Source organism: Ceratotherium simum, chromosome 3 (genome assembly GCF_057802395.1).
Source record: "Ceratotherium simum simum isolate JZ-2026a chromosome 3, ASM5780239v1, whole genome shotgun sequence".
NCBI lineage: Eukaryota > Metazoa > Chordata > Mammalia > Perissodactyla > Rhinocerotidae > Ceratotherium > Ceratotherium simum.
This window is the reverse complement of record NC_141902.1, coordinates 20704761-20722008: the sequence shown is the minus strand read 5'-3', so window position 1 is coordinate 20722008 and position 17248 is coordinate 20704761. Positions and strand designations below refer to the sequence as shown.

General features: G+C 34.5%; 1 pseudogene; it reads left to right on the top strand.

Annotated features, from left to right (window-relative positions):
• Positions 1–8439: 8439 nt before the first annotated feature.
• On the top strand, positions 8440–8756 carry LOC101395735 (peptidyl-prolyl cis-trans isomerase A pseudogene; annotated as a pseudogene).
• The last annotated feature ends 8492 nt before the right edge of the window (positions 8757–17248 follow it).

Sequence of the window (17248 nt, the reverse complement as noted above, 5' to 3'; positions counted from 1 at the left end):
ACAGTTGTGTAATGGGAGTGTCTCTAGGAAGAAGTCTCTAAAATGAGTTTTTGGAGCCGGATTGCCTGCTAGCAGGCAGACAATGAAACGTTATTGAAAGTAGGTGGAATACTGATAACTCCTGGTATACATTAATGGTGTAATTGTCAAAATTCTCAGTGGTGAATGAGATAGGAGAGAATGCACTAGTTATGCAATGCCTGGAGTGTTAGAGAAGTATGGGAGAAGGAATTAAAGTACTATGGACATGAACTGCTATTGCTGGGTGATCTCAAGGCATCGAAGAAAGACAAAGTCTGAGTTTCATTAGTCACCGATTAGGATAAGTTTGAAAGCCAGAGGGCCTCTTTGGAAGCTTGGAGACTCTCACCTCTTGCAGTTGGATGCATAAAGAGCTGAGGTTGAGACCTAAGGCTTAATTACATAGGGAAGCAGAACTCCAGATAGGGTGAATTCTCAAACCAAGTAGATCTCCTATTCCAAGATTAGGGCCTCTTATTGGGAAGAACAGGGACCATGAAATTTGGCATGAAAACATTTGGGTCAATTTATTTGAGAGGTTTGAAATTCTGAATCCCTATTATTCTTTGGGTCTTACCACATTTAATGTCATATTAGCTTGACAAGATGTGGGACACAAAGGGAAGGAGGAGTGAGGCTTAAAAGACATGAGCAAACATTGAAAAACGGAGTCAGGATCTTCATTACAGATACTGAACTTATTATTATTTGTTATTTTTAATGTCTGTGTTAAATATGATGAATATGTGGGTCATCTGTGCATCATTAGTTGATTTCATAGTCCAAGACTCACTTGCAATCTTTGTATAATTTGATCAATGTTGGTTTTGCCCAGTTAAACAGTATAGCCTTCAAGGGTTTCTGACTGACCCCATTGTATTTTCAAGGATTACTTTCTGAACCCCTATTTTTGTCAGTTAGGAATAGTAAAACTGCTGAAAATCCCATGGTTTTAATTTTATTTATATTTACCTTTCGGTTTCTTACCCCTCTGGTTGGTCTTCGTATAATTAGAATTTGGAAAATGCCTTCTGGAAAAGCACGAAAATAAAAGACTCATGTTTCTGTGCCTCTCTTCTCTTTGGAATCTTGGCCCCATATGTACCAAATGCTTTTAAAGCCCAGAATGCGAATTATTGCCTTCCAAGTCCTATAAGTCTACAAAAAAACGTTCTGGTTCATCTTTTCCTCAGCCGTAGCCTTCTGCTTAGATTTGCCAAAAACAGGCCACTGCCCTTAAGGCAAAATTGACTTACTTCTGTTTGATTTTCTTTTTTCTGAGATCTTAGCACTTTATTTATTTATTTATTTATTTTTTTTTTAAAGATTTTATTTATTTATTTTTGCCCCCCAAAACCCCAGTAGATAGTTGTATGTCATAGCTGCACATCCCTCTAGTTGCTGCATGTGGGACTCGGCCCCAGGATGGACGGAGAAGTGGTGCATCGGTGCGCGCCCGGGATCCGAACCCGGGCCACCAGCATCGGAGCGCACGCACTTAACCACCAAGCCACGGGGCCGGCCCGATCTTAGCACTTTAAATCTTTGCTGTCTCAGCACATCTCCAAGTCTTTTATATATCTAGCTATATATCTATGCATATTCAAATATCAATCTGATTATTTCAGTGGGATGGTTAGACTTCTGCAAGTTGTTCCATTTTAGCAAAGAAAGTCTCTCACTGACATTTTGAGATTAAAATTTTACATTTTGTTTTTAAGCCTAGATACAGAGAGAAATATTAAGTGTCTAAAAAATAAATGAGTGAATTCAAATGCAATTTATGTAAAATGTTATGGTAAGTCTGGGCAATTGTAAATTTTGTTAAGTCATTACCATCATTTCCCTATTTTGATATTTGATAGTGTAGTTCTACCCATTTTGTAAATAAATTTATTTTTCATAAAAAACTAAGTAATTTTTTAAAAATATAATGATTTTATTACTTGAGTTCAGCTCCACTCTTTTTTAATCCAAGACTTTGTATTTTAGCATTATCTCCAATTAGATAGATTTCAAATTTAGGGTGTTTTTATACTATACTTTATCATCCTGAAAGTTAGTGAATGCATTAATCTAATTTTAAAAATGAGTTGTCAACTCTACAACTCATTTTTTAGTTACCATTTAGCAAAACATTTTGCAAGTAGAATCTTGTCATATCTAAACTTGAAATATATTTTATATTTACAACTCCAATATATTGCATATTTTCTACTTATGGAGCCATATAATCCACTTTTTAAAAAACTTTCAATTCATGTAAGATTTTTTGTGTGTTCCTTTAGAAAATGGTTGATCTTGGTCAGTATCAGTTATAAATTATCTGCAGCAGAAAACTAAATGTTTTATTGTGATTTTTTTTTTTATATTGAAAATCAGTACCGCAATATAACACTGACTCTTGGGATGTAGGAACATTATGTGTGCTTTATGGGTCTTCTGTTTCCAGATAAAAATGTGCCTAAAATTGTCTGATATGTTTTAGACTTCACAACTTTTTTGATGTATTTTAGATACTAAGGGAACATTGATATATTTATTGTCTTAAGATTTAAAATTTTTACTATGGCAAATTTTGTAGAATTATAGTACATATAGGTTAAAGTTTAGAAAAGCTCAGGGAGAGCAGTGAATGAGATTCTAAGGACCTAGTAGAAGGTATTTTGTTTTTATTTTTTTAATATTTTCTCTTCAATTATTTTTATTTATGTAATTATTATCGTTGTTTTATTTATTTTTTTTGCTATTGAAATTGAGGCATAGGTGTTTTATTCCTGTTGTTATACCTAGAAAATTAAGCTTTGCTTTTAGGCCTTGAAAATAAGTGGGAATAGAGTAAATTTAAAAGCTGCAGGGTACCATTAGAAATAAACAGAGGAATGTGAAATGTTGATTAAAGATCAAAGAATAGTAGCAGAATTAATTATCTGGAAGCTGTGAAATCACTTCTAAACTGCATAAAGCCAAGGCAAGGGAGTTGAAAACTTATTACTAATTAATTCTTGTAATACATTAATAGAACAGACAAGGCACATCTTAATATTTTAGTGGAAATTTGACTGTAGTATCCAAATTCATTTCTGAAAGGTATATGATTCAATTGATTAAACTTTAAAAAATTGGCTTCAGAACATGCACATTTGAGTGGAAGACAGATTGCAATGTATGTGTAAGTGCTACCGAGTTACTAGCTTTGGGTGTGAAAATTATTAGGGGGGTTAAAGAATATGAATGTAACAGCATAGTTATAGTGAAGTGTGCCAATACCAATAACTCTGTAGGGAAAAGAAAGTAGTTCAAACCCAATCACTAATTACAGAGCAAATGATATAGAACAAAAAGCGAGGCATAGCCAAAGAGACTAAGATGATTCAATGTGAAAGAGTGGATTTATGCAAGAATTTATACACCGTGGTTTTCAAATAGTATACTAGCTTTCAGAGTAAGAAACTTCTAAACCAGGATTCCAGACTTAATGCCAACAACAACACTTTTTCCCCAAGACTATCAACTGTCTTAACGTCATGTTTATCCTTAAACTCTGACTACTCCAAGCATTGAATGAAACAAATAATCTGTTTTCACCTTTATTGTTTTAACATTGTTAGAGAAAAGTGCCCAAACTTGAAGATTGGAGCTACAAATCCATACTTTCCAGTCATACCTGGGATCTAAACACAGTCATACAGCTCTTTGTAGTGCCATAGACTCTGCAAAACCCATAGACACCATTTTTAAGTCTTTAGAAACACTGCTTCCCTCTTCTAAAAGCCATATTCATACCTCATATTTTAGAGATTAAAAATAATGTCAGAAAAAAATCCTATCCTCTTTACTTCCTAATCATATCTATTCCACTTTTTTGTTCTGTCATAGGGGTTATAATGTCTCTCATTTTTCAGAGCTCATTTCTCTTTTCTTTCCTTCTGCCTTCTACAAATTTTTGTCAGAAATCTTGTACCTCTAACTGTCTTCATTATTCTTTCTCTCCTTTCTGTCTATTGCTCTCGTTCCGTCTTTCTCTCTTTGATCCTTTATTCTCTTTCAGCCTTTGTCCCAATTCTTGTGTATAAGCATTCTTTCGCAATGGAAACAACCAACCGACCAAGAAAAAGACTATCATAATCCATTTCCTTAGAAAATTATTTTTTCCTTCACCACATATCATCTTGAAATAATGTTTTGTGTTTATTTTCTCAACTTTCTCAAATTTCTCAGTCACACATTTCTTAAGACATTAATGTCTGGCTCTCTCTGAAGTATTTGATAACGTTGTCTGTACCCTCAGTTTTACAATATGTTCTGCCTTGGCTTCTGCAGTTCATTTCTTCTGGAAGCACCTGAGTGTCCCACTACATTTCTGACCATTCTTGCCTTTGTCGGTCATCCTCCCCCATCAAACATTAAATGATGGGCTTCCTACCCATTTTCAGTTTGATTACTTTACATTCTTACTTAAACTCTTACTTGATGAATATTTTATAGCATATTATTAACTTTGATAGTTTTATTTATCATTTCTCAGCTGGGTAGTTTTTTTTTTTTTTTTTTTGGTGAGGAAGATCGGCCCTGAGCTAACATCTGCCAATCCTCCTCTTTCTTTGCTGAGGAAGACTGGCCCTGGGCTAACATCCATGCCCATCTTCCTCTACTTTTATGGGATGCCACCACAGCATAGCCTGACAAGTAGTGCTTCACTGCGCTGCCGGGATCCGAACCAGTGAACCCTGGGCTTCCGCAGCAGAGCGAGTGCAATTAACCGCCTGCGCCACGGGGCTGGCCCCTCAGCTAGGTACTTTTAAATTGATATCTCTTTCTCTAAACTAATAAATTTTAAATTCTCTGCTGAATTTCAGAATTTAATTACTGAAAGTTCATAAAAATATTTTCAAATAGAATTGCCACTTAGAATTATTTTAACTCAAACTATTTTATTGAATTCATGACTTACGTTCCCAAGATATTATACAATGTATGTAAATTCTCCTGTCAACAAATTCCATTACTATTTATTCTCTCCTCCTTTTTTCTTTCTTATCATAACCCAACTTCCTTGACGTTTCTACAGTCATTTTATTAAATCTATTAATGAAATTGCTCTTGAATACAGATTTTCCTCTCTACCACACTACCACTGTTTAAATCATTACTGAATAGCCTTTACTTGGACTATTCCAAGAGAATTATTGGGTCTGTCTACCAATAATCTCTCTTCAAACTGGCTTACCATGTACTGTATTGCCATATTTCTTCTAAAAAAACACCCAAAACTAGAGACGTGTATACCAACCGGTTGTTAGTGCCATCGAGTCCATTCCAACTCCTAGTGACCCTGTTTACAGCAGAGTGGAACCCTGCCCAGTCTTTTTGTGCCATCCTCTCACCTTCTGGTGCTATATCAGACAATGCTCTACTGCTATTTATAGGGTTTTCATGGCCAGTTTTTTGAGAAGTGGATGACAGGGTCCTTCTTCCTAGTCTGTCTTAATCTGGAAGCTCTGCTGAAACCTATTTACCATGGGTGACCATGCTAGTATTTGAAATACCAGTGGCATAGCTTTCAGCATCATAGCAACATGCGGTTTTCATAGGATGGCAACCAACAGATGGATATCAACCAGGCTTAAACTTACACACTTATCTGTGCCATAATAGATAATATCAAATTCTTGAGCTTAGTCCAAGAGGCCCTACATCATCTCTCTCTTAACTTATTCCCACACTTCACATACTCTGCCTTCTTTGTACCTTGTTATTTCCCAAAATGTATTAGTTTTTTCTTTCTTCTTTGTTAGATCGCTACCTCATAGAAATGAAGACGACAAAGATGACTGTCTACTTGAGACATTCTTTAGTTACATATGTCCTATAGTTCCATATTTTGGAAGTATTTTCCTTATTTCTAATTGCCTCCAGTTTGTTCCCCAATGTCTTGATCATATTATCCTTAGGCAAATTTTTCTTCTTGATAGACTTTGCTTATCTAAATATTATTCATAATAAAGACAGCAGAGCATAAAAATGCATCCATTGACAGGTTAGTAGACAAGACAAATATAACAAATAAAAAAGGTAGATAAATGGTAAAAATAATATTCATGAAATTTTTATTTAACAAAAAAGTCAGATAAATCCTACTCCCTATCATAAAATAGAGAATATGACTCTTAAGAAAATAAAAGCAATGCAAAGTATTTGATAACTCAGAAGAAAGAATATGATAATAGGAAGTAATAAATAAATTTTTACTTTCAGTGAAAGATACCTAAGGTTTAAATAAAGACATAAAATAGGTGAAATAAATTAGAGGCAATAAGAATTAGGAAGAATACACCTTGAAACTGAGTTAAAGAAAGGAATGTCAAGTTTTAAAAATCATACAATTTGCAGTAGAGAAAAAATAAAAATACACAAATAAATAAGACCCAAGAGATGGTGATGTATAAAGAAGTTAGGGCAAAGGTGTTACAATTTAGGTATAGCTGATGCACCTGAAAATTATTAACATTATAAAAGAGGAATGTTGTCATTAGATAAAAACCTGAATCTCCAAATCAAATGGCATATTTGTCCAAGAGAAATTTATAAAGTGCTGTAAATATTAACTGATATCCTTGTATAGCCCTGAACTAATAGAGTAAAAAAATGTATCATATGGAAATTTGAGGGAATCTCTACTTTTAGTTGTCACCAAGATAAAGAAAAAGTCCTATGGATATTCAGGCGAAAACAAGCTACAATAAAATAGGAAAAATTTGGTCTATCTCAATACACTACACTACAACATTCAACATAAGATGACTTAAGAGCAATGCGTTACAAATTTTAAGGGAAAGTGAACATGAACCAAGAATTCCTTTTTTTGGGGCCAGCCAAGTTCTCATTCAAATACAAAGAAGACAGAAAATCTCAAACATATAAAGCACTTGGAGAAGATAGCATCTAAGCATTCCTGAAAAAACATGAAAATGTTAAAATTCGGCTAACGGATGTAATAATTAAATAAATTAAAATAAATCAAGGATGATGAAATTATGGTATAAGAAGACTATCGGTAAGCATTGAATACATTTAAATATATAACAGAATTAAATATGATATGTCTTGTCAATGGGAAACTTGTAAAATAAAAATATGACAAAATGAAATATTATACAGCTTTTAACACAATGAAATATGTTTTTTTCATACCAGTATGGAAAGATATCTAGGATGAATTGTTAAGCAAAATTTCCTCTATAACCTATGAGTGTGGGTGTCTGAAATTCTTGTATATGTGAATGATCTCTACGGCATTTGTGTTAGATAAAGTGACAGTCTACTTACTGAAACATGAAGACCAGAAAGTGGATAAAGAACCAAATAAAATAGGATTTATGAATTTCTATGTAACTGCTCAAAGACAGATGTTTCAGGTCAACAGAAAGGGTCCTTCTCTACATAGTCATTCAGGGATGCAGACTGGTGGAATCTTTGCCTCCTCAACGTGTGGTCTTCATGGTCAACACGAGCATTTCTACTCTACCCTGTTAGAGGAAAAATAGCACAGAACACACCAAACGGTTTTATGGTCTATGGCCTGTAAGTGGTATACAACACTTCCATTACCATTTCTGGATAGTAATCAGTCATGTGGCTACACACACCAGCAACAGAGGCTGGGGAACGTATGCCTAAAAAGAAATGGAGAACACAGCAGAATGTGCCGGTTTCTTCCATAGCATTCGTGATAAGTAAATGAAGAAATATCTTGAGGATTAAAATATTGAGATATTGAAATCTGATCAGAATGTGTTTATCAGCTTTCCTTTTTATGATCAGAGGGGAAGAGAATGTTAAGGCCAGAGGATACTTGAGGGATGCTGTTCTGGAGGATGTGACAGAACATATGGGAAGGAAAACTTGAATGAAGAGTTCAATTAAAAATTTACTGGGGCCAGGCCTGTGGCGTGGCGGTTAAGTGCCTGCACTCCGCTGCTGGCAGGCCGAGTTCGGATCCTGGGCGTGCACTGATGCACCGCTTGTCAGGCCGTGCTGTGGCCAGCGTCCAATATAAAGTGGAGAAAGATTGGCACGGATGTTAGCTCAGGGCCAGTCTTTCTTAGCAAAAAGAGGATGATTAGCATGGATGTTAGCTCAGGGCTGATCTTCCTCACAAAAAAAAGAAAAAAATTACCTATTCTGGGTTTTGTTGATGCTGCTGCTGCTGCCAGAAACACACCAGGACACCAATCCTTGCTCAACCCTACCATATTCTTCCACATCATCGTCAACAATGAGCCCTTGGACAGTGTCTCCTTTGAGCTATTTGAAGACAAAATTCCAAAGACAGCAGAAAACTTTTGTGTTCTGAGCACTGGGGAGAAAGGATTTGGTTATAAGTGTTTCTGCTTTCACAGAATTATTCTGGGGTCTATGTGCCAGGGTGGTGACTTCCCATGCCATAATGGCACCTGGCAGCAAGTCCATCTATGGGGAACAATTTGATGATGAGAACTTCCTCCTGAAGCATACAGGTCCTGGAATCTTGTCCGTGGCAAATGTTGGACCCAACACAAACAGTTTCCAATTTTTCATCTGCATTGCCAAGGCTGAGTGGTTGAATGGTAAATGGGGTCTTTGGCATGGTGAAACAGTGCATAAAAGCTGTAGAAACTATGGAGCACTTTGGATCCGGGAATGGCAAGACCAGCAAGAAGATCACCATTACCCCCTGTGAGCAACTCGAATGAGTTTGACTTGTGTTTTATCACAATCTCCAGACTATTTCTTTTTAGCTGAGGAAAGCACCCTTCCATGTGCTGTCCATATCCTATCATCTTTGTGCTTTTGCTGCAGTTTCTTGGTCTGTATTTTTCTTATCCCCCTCCAAGTCTAGCTAGATTGCAGAGTTAAGTTTATGATTGTTAAAGAAAAACTAAACAACAATTTTAAAATTTTCACCTATTCTGCAGTTTTATCCAAATCTAATCAAAGGACAAAAGCATCTTTCAAATACCTCAAACCATTTTATATACATAAATTAGTGAATGAGCTCAATCATTTTGCTATACAAGGAGGGGAGTTTCTTGACTCTTTGCATATTACAAACAAAAATTCTGAAATAAAGACCGTGAAATTTATCCAAATCTGTGTTGATATTCAAATGATAAAAGTCCCTTTTTATTTACACTTGATTTTCTTGTGGGTGAGTTTTTCAAATGCTGTGTTCAAATATCAGGTTTGATCCCTCAGTAAACTGGGAACTTACCTTGTAGGGAAATGATTCTTTCTCTTCAGCTGTACTTATGGTAGTATACTGTCATTGCAGGCAGTATACCTGATGCTAAAAATCCCCATTCCCTTACTCTTTTCTTTGTCAATTATTTCACATACCTGGGAAGGTAAAATTATTGAATAAAATAACTGAGCCCTATCTGTTTAAATAAAAGAAAGCTTTTCTGAAAAATATGGTTTAAGGTACAACACCATCTCGAGATTTAACAAAAACATTAATGCATTTTACATTTTATCATGTTTTATTACTGCCTAGCACCTTATTTACAATAAAAAATGAGTTGTAAAGATACCTATTAAGAGATTTCATGAGAAATGACTTAATTCTCACCATAGACTAAATGTAGGCAGCAGCACAGTATTGTTCAGAATAAACGACTGATAGCATGATTATACCAGGAGGGATAACCTTCTCTGTGGTGCACAAAGATTCCCCGGCTCAGAAATCCAGCCAAATACAAGTAGGAATATCCCTGAGAGACCTTTCCTGGCAATGGATGAGTGCTTTTTCCTTTAGGACATTCAGAGGTCACTGCTTACAATTTCACCAGTAACCAATGTCTATTTAAAATGTCCCTTGTTAAAGAAATGATGGTGATATAGACTCTCCTCAAATTTAATTCCGAAAGATAGGAAGCACTGTCAAGAACAAGCAAAAAAGAATATGGTAAATGTATATGATGGCATAAAACTGAGCACAAGTTCTTCTACTCTATGCCTATAAATGAAGCCTTCACAAATAACAATGTATATGGTAGTCAAGTAGAAATCAGGCCACGGAGCTTAAAGCCAAAAATATCCTGTGTGCGGAGAATCGTATCCACCCTTTCATTTCCAGAAGTGATCATACGTGTGGCATAACTCCGAAGGATTGTTTTTTAAGTCTCTCTCTTTCTTCTCTCAATCTCAGACTTTGGGGTATTGATGGATAGAACTAATGATGAATAAGAGAATGCACATAGAGGCAAACTTAGGTAAAGTAAACTGTTATACTATAATAATGATTTTGAAAAACTTTACGATTCTCAAGATTCGCATGTAGGCGTAATCCCAGATCAGTTTTAGAGTCACTTAGCTTGCTTGTACACCTTGGGGAACTATGGTATAAACAGGAACTTTTTTTTCTGAAACTTATTAGAAGATATGTTTATGTGCATTTTGGGAGCTGAAGATCAGGGAGGGGACTAGGTAAGGAATACAGTGAATTTGGAGCTGGTTTTAAAGCACTCTGGATACATTAGTTCAGTTATTGCGGTAGTGAGTTCACAAGCTATACTGCAGAAAATTTGAACAATCTCTTTGGGAAATGGGAAAGGCTGTTTTGGTCAAGGACTCCATTTTTCTTAGTGCCACATAGGTGACATATGCATTATTTATACCTAAAATATACAGTGATATTTATTTATTTATTTCCCAAGGATACAAAATTTAACTTAAACAGTGGGGACTATTGTCCATAAGAATACCAAATATTCCTTTTTTTTATTTTTTATTTTTTTTAATTGATGTCTTAATAGTTTTTAACATTGTGAAATTTTGGTTGTACGTTTTTGTTTGTCAATCACCATATACATATCTCCCTTCACCCCTTGTGATCTTTTTATTTTTGAGGGAATTATAATCGGAAAAATTTAAATGAACAAAAGAAGTGTGTGTGCGTGTGTGGGACAGGGTCTCCAAAATCATTGATAATAGACTTTTTGAATTGAATACAGTTATCTGCTGTACGTGATAGAATGGTAATTTCTTAACCATCATTCCTTAAATCCATATTTTCTTCAATGCTGTGATTATTACAAATGAGACATTTTACATTGTCTTCCTCCTGCTTCCATGCTGGGAACTGAATGAACATTTGCCAAGTAGCAGCAGAATATTGTATTTTTCAATTCAAATATTCCCACGCTTGTCCATGATAGTTCATAAATCTTTTACCCAGGATACTGGTCACAATTATAAAACCCATCTTCAGTTGTACATTGTCTCTCTCTCTCGTTCTCATGTTCACTCTTTGCTGGCTTTACTCTATGTCCTTTAAATCCAAGTGAATCTATTTAAAATAATTGAGCCAGGTACATTTTCAAGTTGTTTATTCTCTCTGTACTCTTCATGTAGAACAAGCAACATAAACATATTGTCTGTCTGTCCAAAGCAGGGTTAAATCAGAGTGTTTCCTTTCTTTATAAAATACTTATTTATTCAATTAAGATGATCTAAATTGGTCAGAAGGACACAGAAATCTCACAGAAGGAATAATTATTCAGAGAATTTCAAACTGTTTTATACTTCAGCACACGTCTGAGGTCAGGGGCACTTGGATCTCTAGCTCAGAAAAGAAGTCCTGTACCAACTTCGCTGAATTCTCAGATGATGATGATCCTTTAAAATAATAAGCATGGGGAAATAAAAAACCTTCCACCTATTTAATTAAGATATATTTCCTTACTCCAAAAAGCTATTTTCATATATGCAAGAGGTGCACTTTCTATTGGGAATTTAGACTGTCAATGAATTTCATAAATCTTTTCAAGACTTATTTTCAAAGTTGGATCTTCTAAATGAAGACCATTTTCCAAAACCTTATATATTTATAATTTCTATAAGGTGTTTTTACAGGTTTTCTATTCTTCACACCTTTGGAGTTTGGAAGGATAAGTATCATTCTTTCTATTTTACAGGATAAAAAAGCAAGAGAGCTTAAATTGTTTATCATTGGTCGTATCTAGAAAGCACTGACTCTGATTCTTATTCAATGTTATTAACTATGTAGTTATTTTCATTTCCTATTCTGGGATCTTATTTATTCAGGCTCAACCACGCATAGTTTTCTTTTGGAAAACTTGTACAAAGGTAAAATAATGTAAAAGGCATTTGGTCATTTAAAAATATCTATTTAAGCGCCTCCTACGTATGAGGAAATGTGAAGGAATACAGGAATAAAACAAAATATAGATTCCTTCTGGTTAGGATCTATTTCAGTGAAACACACGACAGAGAGGCTGTTGAAGAAAGTTTTGCCATATTCTTAGTTCACCTTCCCTTTGCAGAATATTCCAGCATTTGCAATATGAAATATGCCTTGTCTGAGGCCCTACCAGTAAGCAGCAGAAGAGGGAGCTGTGGGTGCTGGTTCAGTCTCTAACCACACCTCTTCGCTTAGAGAGATTCATTTTATCTGTCATTGTGTTTGTCTGTTTTATGGACTCTTCGTACTACTTTTTATCATTTAAAATCTTCAAGGTTTAAAAATACGTGAACCCGTTTTGTGCATTTCAGCATTACTCAAGTTCTGAAGCTTTTAGTCATGTCATATTGTCCATGAAATATTTGATATATGTGCTCTTTCCATGAGCATCATATTTGCTTCTGCAAACATATCTCAAAGTATACGGAATTGGTAATTTTCATCATAACGACAGCACTGCCAGACGCACTTCCCTCAATTGACTTGGTGCATGCTTTCGATACACATAAATTATGGAAGCAGCATTTATTTGTTTACAATCTTAAATTCTCAGAGTAGCAAAACAGATCATAACATAAATTTGTTCAAAATTAAATGAAAATGATATTCAAGTTATTTTAGAATGAACACTTTGTATTTTATTATAGAAAGTTAAAAGTATTTGAAGCAGCAAAAATGATGCAGGTTAGAAGAACTGTAAAGCTAATAAACACTGTAAATTAAATAAACAATCGGTGCTAATAGAGCACATACTGCTTTCAATACACATTGCTAAGCTGCCTTAACATCAAAGAGTATTCTGCTTTGTAGATTCCAGGTAGTAAAGTGTTTTATGTTTCAAGTTTCAGCTCGGTGCAAATTGAATCAGCTGAGTCGCGAAATCCAATTTATCATAAAAGCGGTAACTGACCATTAACCACTATGTAATGCTGTAAACATGACCCTATTGTGAAACTACAAGACGGCCTGTTCTAGAACATGACAAACAGTTAGAAGGAACAGGAAAAGTCAGTGTATTTGTCACTAGGAACAAGAAAGATAAAAGGAACATGATCTTGTGCAGTTTCATTGTTTTCTTCATAATTTTAAGACACTCACTATGCTCTTAATGGCAAATGCCTAGAGGAATGGTGCCTTCATTTTAAATTACAGCTATGTATGTTTAAGATATTGTAACGGCATTTTCAAGGAGTTGCTTCTCTGTATTAGATATTTTGTTTTAAGTGCAGCAAAAGGCCAAGCTCAAATTCATTTCTAATGAGCCGTGTGTTAATGTCAAAGTCTCTGCTGTCCACTCAAATGCCAAAAAACACATCTGACTTTATAATGAGCCAAACAGTTGTCTCTTCATAATCTCAGTTAGCCTTCTGTTAGATAGCTGCATCCAAAATTTATAACAGTGGTGGAGGTTGTTGCTGGGATGGCTGAAATCCAATCAAAGATGTAAAACTTCTCAGATTGTGTCGATATTATTGCCAAGTCTTTACCGTTCTATCTCCACATCGAATAAACTGACCCAACAAATTCCAGAGGGAATATAGCCTGATTTTGATCTACTCTGTACACTAATGGGGAAGAGATCAAAACCAGATGATAGGCATTAAGGCAATCAGCCAGTGGCAGGGTGGCTGGAATGCAGGCAAAAGTTTGAAATGGCACTGCCTAAATTTTCTTTTCCCCAGAGGACACTCTTTCCAATTAACTACCTGATTTCTTAAACATCTAGATTCTAAACCTCATTTGGTTTCCGATTTGACACTTTCTGACATTCAAAAAGTTTAATGTTTATCTTTTCTATTCTCTAGATAATATGTTGTACCTGATTAAAATGAAAATGAATGCATTCACATAGTCATGGGTAACGAAAAGCATATCTAGAAATAACGGGGTTTAAGGATGTTTTGAATGAAGTGTCATACAAACACATTACATCTGTGAGTTGAGATTAGGTAGATCATTCAGGCACATCTATAAAATTGAGAGACATTTACATTTTTGTTTCATTTCCTGGTGACTCAGTTTATACTAATGTAAGTTCCTAGATAGATTTTTCAGGTATTTACTCTCAGGTGTAATAGGGAAATTAGAATATTCATACATTAAATTGAAAAATATTTTACTTTAGTAGTGACAGAAATACATAAAAATATACCAGAGGAAAAATAAGAGGTAGAAAAACCAACATTGGAAAGAAATACAGTAAAATGTTATTGTCTTTGATTGATGAGACTATAAGAATTTTTACCTACTTTCTTGGATTTTCCAAATTGTCTGTAATAAGACTGCATTTTTTAAAAGTTTCAGTTGGAGTAGATAGATATCCAGCTTCTGGCACCATACAAATTAAGCCTGAGAGTGGGTTTTGCTCATTGAAAGAAGGGGGCAAGCATATTAAAATGATGTCACTGTCTGAATACTTCTGCTACATGCTCAGGTTCTTAGTTTTTGTTTATTTGTTTGTTTTTTTAACAAGCTTTCTTTAAACATCTTTTAGTAATAGACTTAGGAACTAAAATGTAGTTTATGCATATGCAATTTCTTTTAAGGTATATATTGATAAAAATTCTCATTTTAAATGATATTAAATATATTAAGTATCTAGTTATTAATATAACAAAAAATTCTGCAAAGCCTGGACAATGATTTTGTAGAAATTGACAAGTTAATTCTAAAATTGGTATGAAAATGCAAAGGAGCAAAATAGCAAAGGTGTTTTTTAAAAAGGCAACAACTAGAAGACTTACATTGTCAGATATCAAAACTAATTACAAAACTATTGTGATTAAGACAGTGTTGGAAAAGAATAGAATATAATCATTGAACAGATCAATTTGCTTCAAGGTTAAAAGTGGAAATTGGCATAGTGATGCAACTCCAGATGAGGAATAAGGGGGAGTGATAGCAATAGAAAGAGAGAGAGAGATTCTCAAATCTATATCTTTGGCTCTAATTTCTCCCTGGAATTCCAGATTCATTTACCCAAGTATATAGTTGGCTACATCATATTGTTGTCTAATATTTACCTCAAATTTAGCATGTTCTAAAGAGAACTCTTGATTTCTTATACTATTCTCTCAAATGTATGTCTCTCTCATTCAATAAATGAATTCACAATTCCTTTCAACCAAAAACATGGGCATTATCCTTATTTCCTTCGTTTTCCTAACTCTATCTTCTCTTCTTTACCACTGCCAATATAGTCAAAACTACATTTATCTCTTGCATCAAACAAAGCAAGAGTTTCCTAATTGACTTCCTGATTCTACTCCCCACTTCTTTACAATTTATTCTCAGCACAACAGACTCACACTTAACATAAATAGTGCTTCTGCACAAAAAAACAAATAAGATAATAATAGACCTAAGAAAATAACTGGGACTTTTCCAAACTCTGCACACTCTTTTTCTTACCTACTATACTACTATACCCAGCTTCACTGATTTTTTTGTTGTTGTTCTTTTTCTAATTCCATGAACAGATACAGCTAGTTTCTACCTTAAAATCATTTGAATAAGCTATGCCTATTGCCTGGAATGGCCTTTACCTTGATCTTTGCTTGGCTATATCCTTACTGTTGTGACCATAGCTTTCATGTTACTTCCTCCAGCCGTCCAATCCATTTAAAATAAAATCCTGTAAACCTAGGCTATTCAATTTTTAACATAATTCTTATCATAATCTGATATTTAATTTTTTTCTTATTTATTTACACAACACCCATAGAATGTTAGACTCCTCATAAACGGGATCCTTATTCTTAACTGTATCCCTGGCACCTAAAGTAGTGCCTACCATGTGTAGGTTTTTTATATTTATTGTTAAATGTTGAATGAATGATAGATTGCAACAAGAAGGCATACTTTGACAAGACCGATGATTGGATTAGGACTGGAACCTTAGTTCTAGAGTAAGTAGGAACAAGAGTCAAACTAAGATAAAATATTAGAACAGCCTCATTGAGAAGAACTAGTAAAATAATCACAGATAGGAGAGATGTGTAATAAGCATATACAACAACAACTTCCTCCTCGCCTGTGAAAAGAAGATTACTTTTCTTTTATCTAGTACTAATATAGAAAAGCTAGAGGGTATGACAGTGTTTCACCGGTATTTGCACATTGCAGACCTAAAGTTGGTGGCTATATTTCTATCTTCTAGACCTCTAAATTTGCTAGAACATTAGTGATATTTGTTTCCTTGGGGTATTGGATGATATCATGGGTGAGGTCTGAAATTTAGCTAAATATATTATCTCTAAGGAAAGTAATGCAAGGCCATGAATATTAAAATTTTAAATATTTAAATTGAAGAATTCAGTACTAATGAAGCCCTAATATTTCCATGTATCAAATAGGAAACTAAAGTGTTCCAAATGTTAAGCATGAGGCTTAGTCTTATATAATGTGGATGGAGGGCAAAAATAAGCCAAATTAAGGAATGCCTGTTGGGAAATTGGGTTGATTATCAGCTACTTCACAAAATCATATGTGGAGCTGTATTTCAATGATTTGCTCAGATCGGTTTTAATGTCTCAGTGTGAAATTCTGGTATATACATAATTGATGAAATGAAGTAGAATTCACAATGAAGTTTTGCTCATTGATATTCTATCTGCAAAAGAAGATGCCAAAGGGGCAAAGTTATTCATAGTGTTCTTCCTCTCTTAGAAATTTGTCTCAGATTGGAATACAATACTTATTAGTTTTCACATACTTTGAGTAGCTATATTGGTATAGGACTTTGATAAATGTACAACTTTTTACCACTGTACTAACCTGAGTCACTTGTATTAGAATCCTGAACTGTCCTTTTGTTCCAACCTAAATAGGTGTAACAAGTACCTACTGTTTATTCTAACTGGAATTTAGATAGTCAGGATACCTTGTTTTAATTGAATCCCCATTGAAACTATAGTAAAGAAAAATAGTATATAGTAAGCACTACTTATTTTCTTTCCATTATGAAAACCATAGCCTGTTCAG